Source organism: Copadichromis virginalis, linkage group LG7 (genome assembly GCF_057382275.1).
Source record: "Copadichromis virginalis isolate Kocher_CV1m ecotype Utaka linkage group LG7, C_Virginalis_male_GT1.1, whole genome shotgun sequence".
NCBI lineage: Eukaryota > Metazoa > Chordata > Actinopteri > Cichliformes > Cichlidae > Copadichromis > Copadichromis virginalis.
In genome coordinates this window covers 43,561,285-43,579,964 of record NC_140624.1, presented here as the reverse complement: position 1 = coordinate 43,579,964, position 18,680 = coordinate 43,561,285, and the positions used below count along the sequence as shown (strand labels likewise).

Genomic DNA, 18,680 nt, shown 5'->3' with positions numbered 1-18,680 from the left:
AGAGGCACTTGACCAGCTTGAAACTTATCATTCTAGAATGACACATTGCTGAGATATAGAGCACACCTATAATAACAACCAATAAGCAAAACCCTGTAGACAACAGCTAAAACTACAGGATTGAGAAGCTGAATTAAATATGTAGACACTGCTGATGAGCATGTTCCACATTTTCTTTTCTTTTTATTTATTTGTTTCTTTTAGAGCAGAAGCTGCTGTAACACACCCGAAGAAAGACTCTAGGTCTGACCAACCGTTTCAGTCATGGGCAAAAAGATGTCAGTCAATAAAATTCTAAAAGATAATTTATTGACGAAAAATATATCAAGAGATAAAAGATAAAACAGTCCAGTGTCCCATTTATGAATTGTATAAAAACACACAGTCCCAAGGCCAGAGCCAGCTATGCCACACAGCCAAGTTGCACTCCACATGTTGCCTTTAACAGGGTTAGAAGTTGTCCTTGGAGACCCACCACCCTGCAAGCATATAGTCAGTGGTCACTCAAGCCTCTGCAACCCAGCTGCCTTTAGGCTGTGGCATATAATAGGCCCTGGACTGCACAGAGAGACAAAACGACACACTTAATATAAAATTCATAGCGCAAAACCCATCCATCCCAATCATATCTGATTTCATCACATTACATACCTGCACAGAGAGACAAAACGACACAGCAGTGTTTGTAGTGTGGGCTATAAGAAGACCAGTGTATCAGTGCAATCAAGTACACCTGCCTCTAATTAGTCCAACCTCATTCCAGCCATTGGCTCACCAAAAATGTGACACACACAAAACCACTCCCAACCCAGTGCAACTTCACACAATAATATGGAGCTGAATTAACGCAGGCACATTAGTCTACTATGTTACAAGCTGCATGCTATTAAAAGCCAACATATGCAGACTTCTGCCTTGTTCGGGTGGCAGCATTTTTTCTTTTTCTTTTGTGTCCTGACACGTTTATGTTTTTTGTTTGATTATTTTGTTGGTTTTGGAAACGAATTTAAACGAACTTGTGACAATACTTGAGAATCACAGTGACACATAGTGATTAGGCATATGATTGAAAAATGCCTAGGTTTAGAGCTGTGAGCTATGAGCTGTGAGCAATGCAAAGTTAAATATATATATATATATATATATATATGTATAAATGGGAAACAACCCTAACTTGAAAGTCTGAAATGTGTGAGATCCATGAATTGTTTGAAAAACTAGAAATTATTTAAAATTGCCTTAAGTGAAAATGTAGTGTTGCATCTATTCTCCCAAACCAAAAAAAAAAAAGAAGAAGCATTCTGTAACTTAAAAATAAGGCTGACTGTTGACAACAGACTAAAACACTAATTCGCAGGTGGCTATCAGGAACAGAGAGGCGAGCAAAGTCACAAACACCAAGGCCGCAGACAGCCATGCAGAAACAGCAGATAACATAGAGACAACGCCTGCTAGAACCGTGGAGAGGAAGGTCACTTCACACGAGATTGTTGCGCATGTGAAATACACAAAGATAAACAAATAACCATTTATATAGACAGCCAGTATGTTTTCTCTGCTGTGCATCATTTTGCAAAAAATCTGGAAAACCAGAGGAATGATTACACCAACTGGCAAACCAGCATGCCAACCTCTTACAACGCCTACTGACTCTTTCATTACTACAGGCAACAATTTTGCTGACAGAGCAGCAAAATAGGCGGCACAACAGGCAAACATCACATTGATGGCAGTAAACACACATCAGATTCCACTGGATGTGTTGAAAAATGAACAAAAAGCAGCAAGCACAGCAGAGCAGGCAAAATGGCTAAAACACGGTGCAGTTCTGACAAACGACTTAATGATGTGTTATGGCAAGCCAGTGTTGCCAAAATTCCTCCACAAAATGGCGGCATTAGTGACTCATGGCTGTACGCATTTGTCAACGGGGGGGACTGACCAGTATTGTCAACTCTCATTTCTACACTGTAAATTCTACACTGTAAATTTTGAAACCTCAGCAAAACAATTTGTCAGAACGTGCATGACGTGTCAAAAATATAATGCTCAGGGAAACCTGAGACCACACAATCCATATGGACTTTATTGAGCTAAATGAATGCCAAGGGTAAAAATACACCCTAGTGGTTATAGATGTATTCTCAAAGTGGCCAGAAATCTACCCAGTGAAAAAGGCAGATACAATTTCAGTAGCAAAATGTATGTCTAAGTTGTAGGAAAATAAAGAGATGATTGTAAATGACGAAGAATGTAATGATGTCTATCAAGTGTCTTGCAGATCACAGCCCGGTGACTGGGTTCTGATCAAGGTGCTCCAAAGGAAAAACTGGAGCACACCCAGGTGGGAGGGGCCATACCAAGTCCTCCTCACTACACCGACCGCTTGCAAAATTGCGGAACGACCATCCTGGATCCATCAGAGTCACTGCAGGCGAGTAAGTGAAGCCATCTAAACACAGCTGACAGCAGGCTTGCCCACTTGTTGTGATCTCGCCCGGTGGAGGGGTCAGCTTTCCTGGCCGGGGGGTCTACTCGCGACAGGAGGGTGTGTCCCGTCGTCATGAGGTGGTGGCTCTTAACAACTGCAGCGGCCCTGACCATGGCCGGGCTCCTCACCTTTGCTTCCGTGAGGGACAACAAGTCACGTTATATGGAGAAAAGGCAGACACTGTATGACAAAGGAAAGTACACCAAGTTTCCCCATGGCTATGCCACTAATTTCTGGTGGCAGTTTATGAACACTACAGCTTACTTGAATAATAAAACTGACTGCTATGCAAATACATATACACTTTCTGCCCACCAAGGAACGAGAGGAAGTGTATGGACTGTTCACTCAACGAAACCTGTGCCAGTAACGCGACACTGATGAGCCTCAACTGTCGCTCCAACTACAGCTACCGAATGATACTACAAACAAAGACTCATTACCAGACAGGATGTGCACGGACGGCACCAAGCAGTAAAGGAACCAGAGTTTCGCATCTGAGGAGGAGTGAAATTCTTACAGAGCTTGATCCCCGGCATTGGAGTTGCCGAGGTGCGGGATCATGTGGAAATCAACCGATATGCTCTGCTACGACACATCAACTTGACTAAGACCCTGGGAACCGCCTTAGCAGGAGAACAGCAGGCCATCAGAACGATGGTGCTGCAGAACAGACTGACACTAGACCTGCTAACAGCATCACAAGGAGGAGTTTGCAAGCTGATCGGGGAAACATGTTGCACTTTTATCCCTGATGGATACGAAACTGGAGGAGACATTTATGAAACTTTGCAGAATTTGTCCATTCTGCAAAAATATGTCACTGACCACACATCTGGAGCAGCTACACCGCCATGTCTAAGAGTAATGATTTCAAAGATGATAACAACTACAATGACTGCTTATGTTGCCGTGCCTCAAGAAGAACAGCATCCCGTTGCAATTCTGTTAGAGGAGAACTTGTAATAACTGCTAATGAATGACGTGGTGATTAAAAATGACTTCTGCCTTTTTCAAGTGATCATGCACTGATTAACACATTAGTAGTTTATGCAGGTACAATATAAGGTTTTCATCCTTTTATTTTTTGAAAGTTTTCATTTTAAATATTAGGTTTTCATCATTTTTAAATACAAAGTTTTCATTTTAGTTTTCATCCTTTTATTTTTTGTAGTTTTCGTTTTAAAATATAAGGTTTTTATCCTTTATTTTTTGTAGTTTAGTTTTATTATTTTTTCTTGTTTATTCCACTTGTTATTTCATTTACTATGATTTTTTTTTTCTTTTTCTTTTTATTATTTTATTTTGTTTTAATCTTTAGACCAAATGACTTCCATTTCTGCTATGCTGACATTTTGAAAATTAAAAAATTGCTTAAGATACTTAATAAATAACCTTCACAGACAATTGTTGTATACATTTAAAATAAGTTAAAACAGGAGGGAATGTTACAGGAAAAATGATTCTATGTTTCTTTACCTTCTTTTAAATGTGCAAGCATGCCCTTTTGTCTATGGTTAGATTAGTTTAGAATTATCTTTTTAGACTTTCCCAGCAAACACATCTTGTTTCTGGGACATATTGTTTTAGATTGTTTTATCTTCCCTAGCTCTCTGCTGACGAGACTAGCACCATATATGGAGTTGTTTTATTTTATCTGTTTATTATTTGTTATCCTGTTCTCACTGTCTCTGTGCCTATAAAAATTACCAAGCCACTGTGCATGGTGTGAGTTGTTCTTAGCAGCTCACCCGTGTACACGTTTGATAAAGAAAGTAACTTTGTCTCATTGTGTCTTTATTTCTCCTGGGTCTTTTACAGAGTTTTCCCCCAACAGAGATGGCGCCAAGTTTAGTTTTTAGCCAATTAATTCTGGACAAGGTGGAAGAAGGAATATCTTCTCACTCTTCAACAGAGACAGATCTGGCAAAAAGATAAAAGGAGTGCAAAGGTGAAAGATATTGTTATTCTTCAAGAAGACAATTCTCCAAGGAAAAAGTGGAAACTGGCAAGAGTAACAGAGGTATATCCAAGCGTAGATGGAAGTATTAGAATGACTACGCTGCCGACGTGGTTCAAAAGAGGAAGGAATACGCTGGAATTAAGAAAGCCTTAAAAGAGAGAGGAATTCGCTTCCAGACGCCTCTGACCAGAATCAGGATCCACTGGGAGAGCGGCGTCAGGACATACGACAGCGGCCGGGCGGCGGAGGAGGAGCTAAGGAGGAGAGGAATACAGGTGGAGGTGCCGCAGCGGAGCGGGGAAAGCACGATGCTGGAGAAGCGACTGCAAAATGCATTGGGATGGCAGCGATCTAACACCGAGAACTTATAAGTGAGGATACAAACATTTGAATCTGGTGGAAATGATTGAACAGTAGAACTCAGAAACTAAAGGTTCATTACTCTGTTGCTTTTCAAGGCAAGGTAGACCGGTAAGTGGTAGGTTTTCTTTTTTTTTTCTTTTTTTTTAAGGAACCTATGTTGGATCTCACGGGGGCCCCTAATCTGAAAGGGATATACCCCACGAACCACAGGGACGCTGTGGGTAAGAAATACATATTTTCAGTTTCTCTTAAGTTTCTTGTTATCTTGTTCCAAGTTCTTAGAGTTAGTGTGGGATGCTATGATAGTGATAAGCCAAAAATAAAGCAAAACTTAACAGTGAAAAGATGAGGAATATAACGCTGGTGTCAATGAATGTCAATGGGATGAATAACCCAATTAAAAGAAGTAAAGTGATACTTAAAATGAGAAAGCTTAATGCCAATGTAATATATCTACTAGAGATGGCACGATACCACTTTTTTATGTCCGATACCGATATCATAAATTTGGATATCTGCCGATACCGATATGAATCCGATATAGTGTTTTTTAATCAACAAAACTGTTTTTTAAATATCTTGCTGCATTTTGTTTAAGTTCATACTCAAGTTTAAAACAACAACTACACTAAAGCTATTCTGTTATACCTGTATGCAAAAAAAATATTTCATAGTTCAGCAATACTGATCAATCTAATAAACTTAAACCTACACCATCCTCCCTATTCTGGTATTTTAAAGAGTACTTAGCATAAATATTAAGCAACCTAACTAATAGGGTTCCAACTCCCAGCAACAACAAAAATAAAAAAATAAAAAAATAGGGAACCACCCCTCACGCTCCACCTCATGATGATTAATCAACGTAATCAACCTTAATTTGATGCAGTGTGAAAAAAAATGCACAGAAATCAATTATTTTTCAAGAAATATTAAATAGATTCAACATCTTTCTTCAACAAAATTGCAGACTGCACAGATGGTACCTTCCCAAAGGAAAAAGTACTATAGCTTACTAGGGTATATTAGACTTAATAGTTACTATATACAGTAATTGACTTCTATTCATTTTACATCAAATTAAAACTTTGGGTGTCAGATAATTATTTATTAAAAGCTAGACATTTTAAATGAGAATAAGAAAGAAATGTATGTCTTTGTGCCCCCTTTTCCCTGTTAATGCCCTATCGGCCCCCCTGGCTAAACTTTGCTAGATCCGCCCCTGCTCAGTTACCAGCCGTCAGCTACATAGAAAAAGATCCTGGAGTAGAAACTAATATTAAATAAATTCTAACAACAGCTGATCAAGCTTAAACGTGCTGCTGTTGTTCAGCCGCTGGTTTCCTCTTTCTGGTGCAAAGTGGGCCAAAAGCAAACAACAGACACGGACTCGGACTCGACAGAAAAGCCGATCAGCTGATCGTTAAGCAGTTTCATGATTAAAGTAGCAGCAAGAAGAGGCAGTAGCTTGTTAAGCTTAACGCAGGAATGCTTTACATACATTCAGAGATGGACTTACACACTTGCTTTACTTCTCTCGGAATAACTTTGTCGGAGATGAAATGCCGGGTTGCTAGCGAAGCTCCACATGCTATCCAGACCACCGACAGGTCCCGCATGCCACAGCCGCTCTATCACGTGATGCATACTGCTCCGACGTGCTAACGTTCTGAGGTGAGTTACGGCGTGTTGCAAGTTTTGTGAGGTGCTTTCGTGATATTTAATGGATCGGATTACATTTTTTATTTTTCTCCGATATCCGATCCAGTAATTTAGGTCAGTATCGGACCGATACCGATACGTAATATCGGATCGGTCCATCTCTAATATCTACAGGAAACACATCTGTCGCAGGAAGAGCATGATAAATTGAAGAAATTTGGGTACAGAAATTCTTACTATAGTACTTGCAAGAAAAGTCGTAAAAGGGGGGTAGCAATACTTATTAAAAATTCAGTTAATTTTGAATGTTCTAAAGAAATTCCGGACAGTGAGGGGAGATACATTATTGTAAGAGGTAAACTAGAAGGGGAGGCGTTGACACTAATCAATCTCTATATTCCCCCTGAGAGCAACCAACAAAATGTGAAGACTCTACTTACTACAGTCATGTCAGAATCTGAAGGGACTGTGCTGTGTGCAGGAGACTTTAATGTGGTATTCGACCATAGAATTGATACAACAAGTACAAATAGAAGCAAAAACAGCCTGGCGAGAATGGTTAATACATTTATGAAGGAGCATGGAATGGTAGATGTATGGAGGGAACACCACCCACTGGATAAGGAGTATACACACTACTAAAAGACTCACAACACTTACTCAAGAATTGACTATGTCTTAATGAACAGATGGGATCTACACAGAGTAACTGAATGCACAATTGGCAGATATTTCTGATCATTGTGCCATTCATTTAAAGCTAAATCTAAATAGTAGGCGTAGAAATACCTGTTGGAGGTTAAATCTGAGCTGTCTGAATAAAAAAGAAACGAAAGACCAAATCAAGAAAGATATAAAGCAATACATAGAGGAAAATTCCACTGAAGAAATTAGCCCAACTGTGTTTTGGGATGCATTCAAAGCTGTACTCAGAGGGAAGCTTATTGCTATAACTTCAAAACAACACCAAATGAGGAAGGCCCTGTACCTAAGCCGGGTGGAGGAATTGAAAAACACAGAAATATTATACCGAACAACTCGGAATGTTCAGCTCCAAGACAGAATCAAAACACTAAAAAAGGAAATTGACAATATATTGACTGAAGAAGTGGAAAAAAAACTTGGATTTTTGAAACAGGATTATTATGAGAACGGCCCAAAGGAAGCTAGACTGATAGCAGCAAGCTGTTAATTCAATTCACAAGATTAGAGACCCATCTACAAATAACTTGCAGTATAGCCAGGAAGCAATAGAAGAAACATTTAAGAAATATTACGAAAACTTGTATAAACAACCATGTTCAACAACAACAACAATCTTTATTTATAGAGCACATTTAAAAACCAACGGCATGCCAAAGTGCTTAACATGCACTTTCCTCAAATAAAGACGAGAAAACTGCTTTTCTTAACTCCCTAGACTTACCACGTATTGGTACGCAGCAAAACAGCAAACTGACTGCCCCCATCAGTCATGAAGAAATATCTAGAGCAATTTCAAGACTTAAAGCTAATAAATCACCGGGGGCCGATGGGTTTCCCTCAGAGTGGTACAAGAACTTTAAGGAGGAGTTGATACCAATGCTTCAATCATCATTCAATCATACCCTTGCGGAGGGTGTAACCCCTCCCTCATGAAGAGAGGCGATTATCTCAGTAATCCCTAAAGAGGGAAAAGACACCGAATATTGTAACAATTACAGACCCATATCGGTTCTTAATGTGGACTACAAAATATACACATCTATAATCGCTAAGCAATATGGAGCAATTATGACAGACTTAATTAATGAAGACCAAACTGGCTTTATCTCAGGACGTAGAACTCAAGATAGTATAAGAAGGACCCTCCAGATAGTTAATTCGATACAAACAAAAAAGGGCAGTACGGCCCTAGTAAGCCTGGATGCAGAGAAGGCTTTCGACAGTGTAGATTGGAACTTCCTGTATGCCGTGCTTGAAAGGTTTGGTTTTAATGACGGTGCTGTGATGTGTATCAAATCCATTTACCAATCTCCTACGGCTCGAATTAGAATCAATGGCAGCTTAACGGAGCAAATCTCTCGAGAGAGGGGTACCCGTCAGGGTTGTTGCCTCTCACCTCTTCTCTTCACTCTATATATCGAACCCCTGGCACAGGCCATCCGACAAAGTGAGGAGGTGAGAGGAATAAGTATTAAAGGGGAAGACCACATCATCAGCTTATTTGCAGATGATATCATACTCTACCTAGAAAATCCAAACCAAACTTTAATTCCGATGTTTAATGTAATTAATATCTTTGCTGAACATTCGGGGTACAAAATTAATGTGACCAAAACTCAGATACTGGCTTTCAACTATTTGCCATCCGAAGAGGTTAAAAATAAGTTTAAACTGAACTGGACTGCAAAACAAATGAAATACTTGGGTGTAACTGTGACTAAACAATTGAGTGACCTTTTTAAAACAAATTATGATAGACTGACCACTCAGATTAAACACGATCTAAACCGATGGTCAACTCTTACACTAGACTTTAGTGCAAGAATCACAACAATAAAAATGAGTATCCTCCCACGGTTATTGTACCTTTTCCAATCTCTGCCAGTTAAGATCCTAGTGGAAAAATTCAAGGACTGGGATAGGCTCATCTCTAGATTTGTATGGAATGGTAAAAGGCCTAGAATAAAATACACAACATTACAACTATCTAGGAAGCAAGGTGGTGTGGGACTCCCTAATCTAAAAGATTACTACCATGCGGCCCAAACCAGACCGGCGATAAAGTGGTGTGATCAGAACTTTAATGCTAAATGGAAAGATATTGAAATAAAAGTACAGGATGTCCCAGTCCAGACATTTCTTGGAAATGAGCAACTTAAGAAAACCTTACAGCATTTCCTTGATCCTATAACATCCCACACTCTAGAGATATGGTTTGGCCTAGTTAAACAAAGTAAGTTGGAAAGGGAGGTTAAGATGTTAAACTGGGCTGCCTATGTTGTTGGTGATATACCAAGTGCTCACGACTCAGGATTCAGGAAGTGGGAACAAAAAGGAATAACAGCGATTTGTACAGTAATGAAAGATGGCCATTTGATGAGTTTCCAAGATTTAAAAGATCGGTATAGTCTAGAGAAAACCGATTTTTACCGGTACCTGCAACTCTGAGACTACTTTTCAAAGGAAGTACGAAGTTTGCGTACGTCTTATGGCATCCTGAATTGTATAATTAAATCATACAGGGGCCTCCAATTCAAGGAAATTTCTGTACTATATAAAAATCTAAGAGAGAACACGGCAACATCAACTGAATGCATAAAAAAGAAATGGGAGCAGGAAATAAAAACTGATATCTCAACTGAGGAATGGTTAGATATGTGTGAAACCCAGAACACAACGACCAACTCAAGATGCTGGAGAGAATTTGGATGGAAACACCTTACTCGATTTTTTTATTACACCAAAAATCAAAAGTAAACAGACTCAAGACAGTTTGCCATGCTGGAGAAGATGTGGTAACATGGAAGCACACCATACGCACGTGTTTTGGGAGTGCCTGAAACTGCATAATTTTTGGAAGAACGTGACTCTTGTAATAGGCAATATCTTGGGCTATCAATTACCACACAATTTTAAAACTGTATATCTTGGGAATATTAGAGAGTATGTTCTGTACGACGACTTGTATTTGACAAAAATCCTATTGATAGCTGCAAAGAAAGCTATAACAAGAAACTGGTACAAACTGGATCCGCCTTCTTCAAAAGACTGGTTAAATATTGTTGGAGAAATCTATGCAATGGAAAAAATGACTTACATTCTCAGATTAAAGGAAGATATATCATTGCTAAGTGGGAGAAGTGGACATTATATGGCACGTAGGAAAATTAATGAACGAACAAAACATTTAAGGTCTATGACTCTGTATATCTATTGATGCATGCCCATATAAAAGTACGTATATAAGCTGGAGTATGTATGCTGCGGAGTAAAGGCAGGCATGCATACGGTAGTTGATTAGAATTGGCACCCACACCTTTTGTTCGCTTTAGTTCTGTTTGTTTTGACTGTGTGCTTGCATGGTTATTTTTCCTGTAATGCAATACATGTCTATGTTTAAACTGTGACAAAACTATCAATAAAAATTACAGTGTCAAAAAAATATATATATATATTTAGGACGGCTGCACGTAGAAAACAGTTTTCATTAATCTTGCGCTTTTAGTTAGCAAATATAAATAAATCACGTCTTTCAATCGCCACAGTCACGAGCAGTTTTAAACTGCGGAAAAAATGCACGACTGGTTTCCACGGTAATCAGATTGTTACCGTCGTCACGTGTTCACGCAAACCTGGTGACGTCACACATAGAACGCTTCCCTTTGATCCTCAAAAATCCTTAAACAGACCTTTGAGTTGCATGACGCACGCTAAAAGCTTGTTTTAAGCGCTATAACGCAGTACTGCAAGAATTAAGGAAAGCAATAGAGAACTCATCATCTGTAAACATGTCAAACTCCGTTTGGGGCGCGATTTGCACTGTGGGCACTTATGCTCACAAAATTATGAGAAAAACGTTGGGATTTGATGACCAACGTTCACCCACTGCTGACCAAACTGTATGCGAGGCACCTGAAGTTCGCTGTGGTAACCAAATTTTACACGCGGAACATGAGGTACCATTGCCAGATCAGCATATACCTGAACCCCGCTTCAGCAGCTGCAGAGGACAGCATAATCAGAATAGCGGTTTAAACCAAGTGTGTGAAATTCTTCACCCTGAAAATATACAGCAGCAGCCTTCTGTGATTCAAAGACATCAGCTATGGGAAAATTCAAATCGAGATGCATCAGACCCTGCTGAATCCAGGACCTCAGACCTAAGACCCAGCCAAAGAGTCTCAGAACACCATGATGAAATTGTGAACAGAGACAGGCCTCCTTTGGAAGGGAGAGAAGAACATAATGGGATTCTTCATAGAGGGGTTTCTATCATCAGGAGAGGAACTGGATTTTTAGGACAATCCATTACCACAGTGTCTAACATGTGCAAGTTAGCAATTGTGGCTATTCATCCCATGTTCTGGAAAATGGTCGAAGAGGTCAGACATTATGTGGCACACCTGATGTCACGTGCTGTAGGATAGTGATGGGTCGGTCGTGAACAAAATGGCTCTTAGAGCCGGTTCTTTGACGTGAACGACGCGAGCCGGCTCCTTGTCGCGAGCCGTGGGTTTTTTTGTTCTTTCTCTCACCCTCTCTCTCGCACTTTTTTCCCGCTTCACTCACCATGCGAGCCTTGTGCTTAGGGTTGCCAACCGTCCCTTAAAAAACGGAATCGTCCCGTATTTAGAAACAAAAGTACACGTCCCGTATTGAGCTAATAAGGGACGCACTTTGTCCCGTAATACAGTGATAATCAAAAGTGGTCTATAACTTTTAATGGAATTAACGCTTTGTTGGAAAACATAATTCCCAGCCCCTCTCCTGCTTTGTGACCAATGAGCTGACAGCACACTTATGACAATTCGAGTATGACAATTCAGATTACCGCTTATCTCATTGGTCGAGGAAAGGTCGCTTACGGAGAAAATACCGGAAGACAACAGATGACCACAACAAGAAGCATGGCCAACAGGAAAACAAACGCCGACACTGCGGTGCAAGTCTCGGACGACAGTACACCTAAAGCTGGACATACACTGTGCGATTTTCAAACTGCACGATTGACTCGCAGGGGTTATAAGTTTGTAGGTCACGATGCAGGGTCTCACACTATACCGCCCGATGCTCTGATGCGACCTGAGTGCTCACACTGTGCGTTCATAAAATGAAGGTTATAACAGAAATTCTGTCGCTCGCTCTCCCTCTGTCTTTCACTCACACAGACACGCACACCACCACCATCAACTTTGCTAAATTGCTAATGAAAAACATTGATCAGACAGCTGTGATTGAGCAGCAATGTAAATCCAACTATTTTCACGGTTGTTGTGGTCATGATAATTTTGTGATGCCACATCGAAAAGGCTCTTCAGGAAAGCTCAAAGAAAATAAATGGCTAAATGATCATTTGTTTCCCATATGGTCATATCACAAAGAATATGCATCTGCTTAAATCAAATTCAAGTCAAATGGTTAAAAAATAATTTCACACACAAAAAAAAAAGAGCTACCACACTGGGAAGGGTGAAGACAACTGGGTTGCCCGGCCCTGGCCACGAGGTGTCCCTTATTTATTTTTCAGGGGGTTGGCAACCCTACTTGTGCTTTACCCTGGGAAGAGGGGGGAGGGGCGGTAGCTACACTCAGTAGCACAGGAACAGAGCAGGAGGGAGAGAGAGAAAGAGAGCCAGGGACAACAACATCACATTAGAAAGGTATAGTAATCATCCACAACTATTTTCAGTTGCGGATGATAAAGGATTCAGAAAGTTTATTCCTGCAGGCCCATATGACAGAGAATATGCATGTTCTTTTTGTTTTCATATTATAATTTATATTTAATTGTGTTATGGTTTGCAGTGTTTTGTGTTGTTTCACTTTAAATTTGTAAAAGGAAAAAGTTGAAAATTTAAATAGTTAAAAGTTGAAATGTGAATAGTTGATTTTTGTATTATATGATTTATTTATTACATTTTATGTGGAGTGAATAAATAAAAGTATATTTACGGTGGCCCCTACAGACAAAGCACATACAAACTTCAAATCACGTACGAACCCTGAAGCACGTACAAACTCAAAAACACGTACAAACCCCAAAACACGTAAAAACCCCAAAACACGTAAAAACCCCAAAACACGTAAAAACCCCAAAACACGTAAAAACTCCAAAACACATAAAAACACGTACAAACTCCAAAACACATAAAAACTCCAAAACACGTACAAACTCCAAAACACGTACAAAAGACAACAGAAGTGCTCCAGGATGATAGGCACAGTGTTGAGCTTTTGTTACCTAGTGGCTATCCGATTGTTCAGTCTGACGTCACTAGCCGTGTCTGGGTCTAAACTCCGCTGCAGGTCCATATATCAAACCATCATTATGGCATTACTGAGAGTTGAAAAACTGTCTAAAGTCTTTCATCTTTAATAAAATGATCAGCGTTCTGCTCTACCAGGTGTAACAATTGAGTTTAACATCCAGGCATCCATGAAAACGGAATTTATGACATTTAACGGAGTTAGAAGTTAGCAGGGAGTTAGCTCGCTAGCTTCTATCTAAATACAATATAGCATGTCCTGGCTGCGGGGTTTTGGAAACAAATTCAAACGTACAGCTCTGTTATCACTTCCAGCATAAATGAAGACAGAAAACTAAACAGCAGTGACGTTTGTAGGGTTACTGAAGTTGGGCTAGCTGGTATTTAATGATGTGCTACGTGACCGCTAGCGACACAGTTATGTTAGCATAATATAAACAAGCTAACTTTTTTCCCCACTCGATAAAAGTTAACGTGAGTGTTCTCGGTGGTCAGGAACAAATGTAATCGCATGGCAGGATGCTGTAAAAGGACCAAACTTCAGCCAGGAGAACAACTGAGATAATCCACCCACAATACGAGGTTAGTCATTCATATACTGCTGCATGGGCTGGGCTGCAGTTACATCCTAAGGTTTTAAAAACTGAGCTTAAATAAATGATTAGTGGTAATAAAAGCCGAGGGAGGTCAACAGGGATCACTGACTGTTTTAGGAGCTTTTTGAGATCAAATAGAAGAAAATACAAAACATTAAACATGTTAACAACACAAAAGCCATATTAAACGCAGACTACTTTAGACCCGGAAGTAGGATTCGTCGCGTCATCACTGAACAACCGGATACAAGCCAGCAAGTACCAATGACCGGATTTGGTGTGTGGTAATAACAGGTAAATGAACTTTTTTTTTAAATTTATTATTTGACTATATATGAATGCTTGTGTATAAATACACAAACAATACACCTATGCTTTCATGCTTTCAATTGTGTAATTTAAGTGATCTAAGTAGCTCTGTTTTGGAAGTTCAGTTCATGCTAGAAATGTGTTTTGGAGTTTGTACGTGCTTTTTGGAGTTTGTACGTGTTTTGTCTAGGGGCCACAGCATATATTTATATATAAACATATATAAATAAAACCACTTTTTTTTTTACATTAGTAATTCCTTTTGTGCATAATTTTATATTATTGTTAATAATAAATTAATTAAAGCAAAAAAACCAACCTGAAGAGCCGGTTCGGAGCCGAAAGAGCCGGATCTTTTTAGTGAGCCGAACCGAAAGAGCCGGTTCTCTAAAAGGAGCCGGAAATCCCATCACTACTGTAGGAAGTATTTGCGTTTGCCTTTGCATTTTATTGTTCTTGGTCAACAAAATTCAAGCTATATTAATTTATTTACTTTCATTTTTAACACAACACCTTTAATTTTCCTCTATGGAAATGGAAAAGGTGAAGACAAACCTAATGTCAGTGTCAACTTTATTTGGCTCTAACTGGACTATGACGATTTTAATAGGAAAATAACTAATAATTGGGGTATAATGGGGTTAATTAGGCTCTTACCATCTCAGTCATGCAAACAACAGTTGAAAACCCAGCCAGTCACGGCAGAAGGCTGCTCCTTCCTGAGCCTGGTTCTGCTGAAGGGTTCTTCCCAACGGGGAGTTTTTCCTCCCCACAGTTGCCAAGTGCTTGCTCATAGGGGATCATCAGATTGCTGGCCTGTCTCTAATACTGTAGGGACTACCTTACAGTATTAGAGACAGGCAGCTGTTGTTTGCATTCAAAGCCACATAAATAAATTTGAATTCTCAATGAAATGAATGGATTTGATTTGATTCCTTTACCTTCACAGAATCCTTTTACTTCAGTTTTGTCTTCTGCTTCTTGGTAGCAATAATAGTTTTGTCAATTAAGCTTCTTGCCCCATTCATCCCTATGCTCTCCTGTTTTCTCCTAACTGGCATATCTGACCCGTGGGAGTGCAGACACCACACAGAGAAAGAATGGGACGAGCCACTCTCAGATCAACACTGTCACTGTGGGAATCCTAGATCTTCAAAACTTGTCAAAGGTGAAAGTTCAAAGACGTGTCTTACCTGCAAACACAGGCAGTGTGAACTACACCATTTTTCAGACGCTGGTGTGACAGGCTACGGAAAATGTAGTTATTTAAGAACAGAACAGAACAAAGAAATCAAGGACTTGACTCGAGGGAAGGACATTCAACTGAAGGATAAGACACACAAGCTCTACAGCCTAAGTCCATTTGTTGATGAGCAGGGAGTACTTAGGGTGGGAGGACAAGAGCAACTCTACACCCATATATCAAACATCCTGCCATTATCCCCAAATCAAGTCATGTTGTGTTTACTTATTAAACAGTACCACGAAAAGGTGCAGCATCAAGGAAGAGGAATAACTGTCACTGAGCTGCGCTCCAATAGAGTATGCATTACAGGATGCAGCGATTCAGTTGCTTCTCACATCTACAAGTGCACAACCTGCACAAAGTACAGGAGACATAGTCAAGATCATGGGAGGTCAGATTTACCAGAGGATAGAATGGAAACAACACCCCCATTCTCCTACTGTGGCATTGACTGTTTTGGACCTTTTTATGTAAAAGAGGGTAGAAAAGAACTTAAAAGGAATGGTCTTCTTTGTACATGTATGTGTTCTAGAGCAATACATAATGAAATGTTGGATGACCTTACAACTGATCATTTTATGAATGCATCATGTTGTTTTATTTCTATTTGTGGACATGTAATCAGGTTCGACCAAGGTACTAAATTATTTTGGTGCTAAGGGAGAGCTTTTGAGGGCAGCATGGTGGCACGGTGGTTAGCACTGTTGCCTCACAGCAAGAAGGTCCTGAGTTCAATTCCAACCGTGTTTGCATGGGTTATCTCCGGGTACTCCGGCTTCCTCCCACTGTCCAAAGACATGCAGTTTGTAGGGATAGGTTAATTGAAAAATCTAAATTGCCCGTAGGTGCGAATGGTTGTCCATCCCTGTGTGTTAGACTGGCGACCTGTCCAGGGTGTACCCCACCTCTCGCCCTATGACAGCTGGGATAGCCTCCAGCGCCCCCCGCGACCCTGAAAAAAAAAGGAGAAATGGATGGAGAGCTTTTAAATGCACTGAATGGTTTTGACAAAGAACAGTTGAAACAATGCAGATGTAAGTTTGTTCTGAGCACCCCTCTTCAAGCCACATGAGAGGTTTTTGGGGAAGGCAAATTAGGACTATTAGATGCGTTTTAACGACTATTCTAGATCACACTTCTAAGAGACTTGACACTTCCTCACTCAGAACGTGTCTTTATGAAGTTATGGTTATTGTGAATAGCACCTAGTAGTAGTAGAGAACCTAAATGACCCAAATTTAGAGCCTCGTACACCAAATCATATTCTCATGATGAAGGCCAGCATTATTCTACCCGCTCCTGGCAAATTTGTGAGCAGGGACCTGTACTTGAGAAGGAGATGGCGCCAAGTTTAGTTTTTAGCCAATTAATTCTGGACAAGGTGGAAGAAGGAATATCTTCTCACTCTTCAACAGAGACAGATCTGGCAAAAAGATAAAAGGAGTGCAAAGGTGAAAGATATTGTTATTCTTCAAGAAGACAATTCTCCAAGGAAAAAGTGGAAACTGGCAAGAGTAACAGAGGTATATCCAAGCGTAGATGGAAGTATTAGAATGGTTAAGCTTTTTCTCTGTGATTCAATTTTGGATAGGGATGGGAAAAGGACTGTCAAACCAGCGTATCTTGATAGGCCAGTACACAAAACTGTGCTATTGCTAGAAGCAGAATAAATGCTAAAATGTAAGCATGTTCCTACTATAATGTGTTTAGGCAGAAATCACAATAGGTTTGTCATTTGGTGGGAGTTTTACTGCCATACTTTTAGTTAACATATTTTGTTTTGCACTAGGGCTGGGCCATATTATACCGTTCACGATAATACCGGTATAATGTTAGGCAACGATAGGAAAATGAAATATCGCGATAGAATGGGAGTAAAACGCGCATGCGCAGTGCCTTTGTTTTCATACGCACATGGCCGGTCGTTGAGTGAAACAGATGAACCAGAATTGGTTTGTAAAAATGGTGCAACTTCAGTGATGTGGAACTGGTTTGGTGTTTGTCCGTCAGATACACAGCAAAGCACATTTTTTTGCAGAACATGCAAGCGGCCATCGTTATTGTCGTATTTGTCGGACTAAGATGCTCTTAAATCTGGGAGTAATCTGGGTCCTAAGCTCCGTATGCTTCATGTCAAACAACACTGCAGCATCACTTAGAGTTAAAAACTGTCTAAATTCTTTCATCTTTAATAAAACGATCAGCATTGCTGCTTTACCAGGTGTAACTATAAAGTTTAACTTCCAGGCATCCATGAAAACAAAAGTTATTACATTTAACGGAGTTAGAAGTTAGCAGGAAGCTAGCGGAAGTTAGCTCGCTAGTTTCGCTAGTTACCTAAGCATGATATAGCATGTTCTGACTGAGAGATTTCTGAAAAAAAATCAAACGTACAGCTCTGCTATCACTTCCAACATAAATGAAGACAGGAAACTAAACAGCAGTGACGTTTGTAGGGTTACTGAAGTTGGGCTAGCTGGTATATAATGATGTGCTACGTGATCGCTAGCGACACAGCTATGTTAGCATAACATAAGCAGTGAAGCTGGAGGACAAACACGAACACTTTTCCACTTATAAAAGTTAATGTGAAGGTTCTTCATGGTTAGAGACAAATGCAATCGCATGGCAGGATGCTGTAAACGGACCAAACTTCAGTCAGGAGAACAACTGAGATAATCCATCCACAATACGAGGTTAGTTATTAATATACTGCAACAACATGGGAATAGAGCAGCTGCAGAGAATTCAACATTAATGAATCAATGTTACAGAAGTGGAGGAAGCAAGAAGAATGAGTTTAATAAAGTTTGATTTATCTGACTGCTTTGTTTCGCTTAATGTGCCTTATAATCCTGTGCACCTTATGGTCCGAAAAATGTGTACTGCACACTGCAGTTTAATGTTGCAAAGCACCTCTTTTTAACTTCAGTGGATATTATACATGGTTATGCTCAGGATATGTCAGCCCATTTCTACTGGAAATGCCTTTTGGTTAAACTTTCAGCAAGGAATTTGCATTTGCACTGTTACATTTTTATAAAGCTTTAATGTACATAAAAACCAGCTTCTTGTTTAA

The 18,680-nt window shown here is 39.8% G+C and overlaps 1 long non-coding RNA gene across 1 annotated transcript; it reads left to right on the top strand.

Moving 5' to 3' along the window:
• Positions 1-8,224: 8,224 nt before the first annotated feature.
• LOC146705729 (uncharacterized) lies at positions 8,225-15,269 on the top strand. The gene is made up of 2 exons (XR_014921409.1): positions 8,225-11,610; positions 14,781-15,269. It is a non-coding gene; the product is annotated as an uncharacterized LOC146705729 (long non-coding RNA).
• The last annotated feature ends 3,411 nt before the right edge of the window (positions 15,270-18,680 follow it).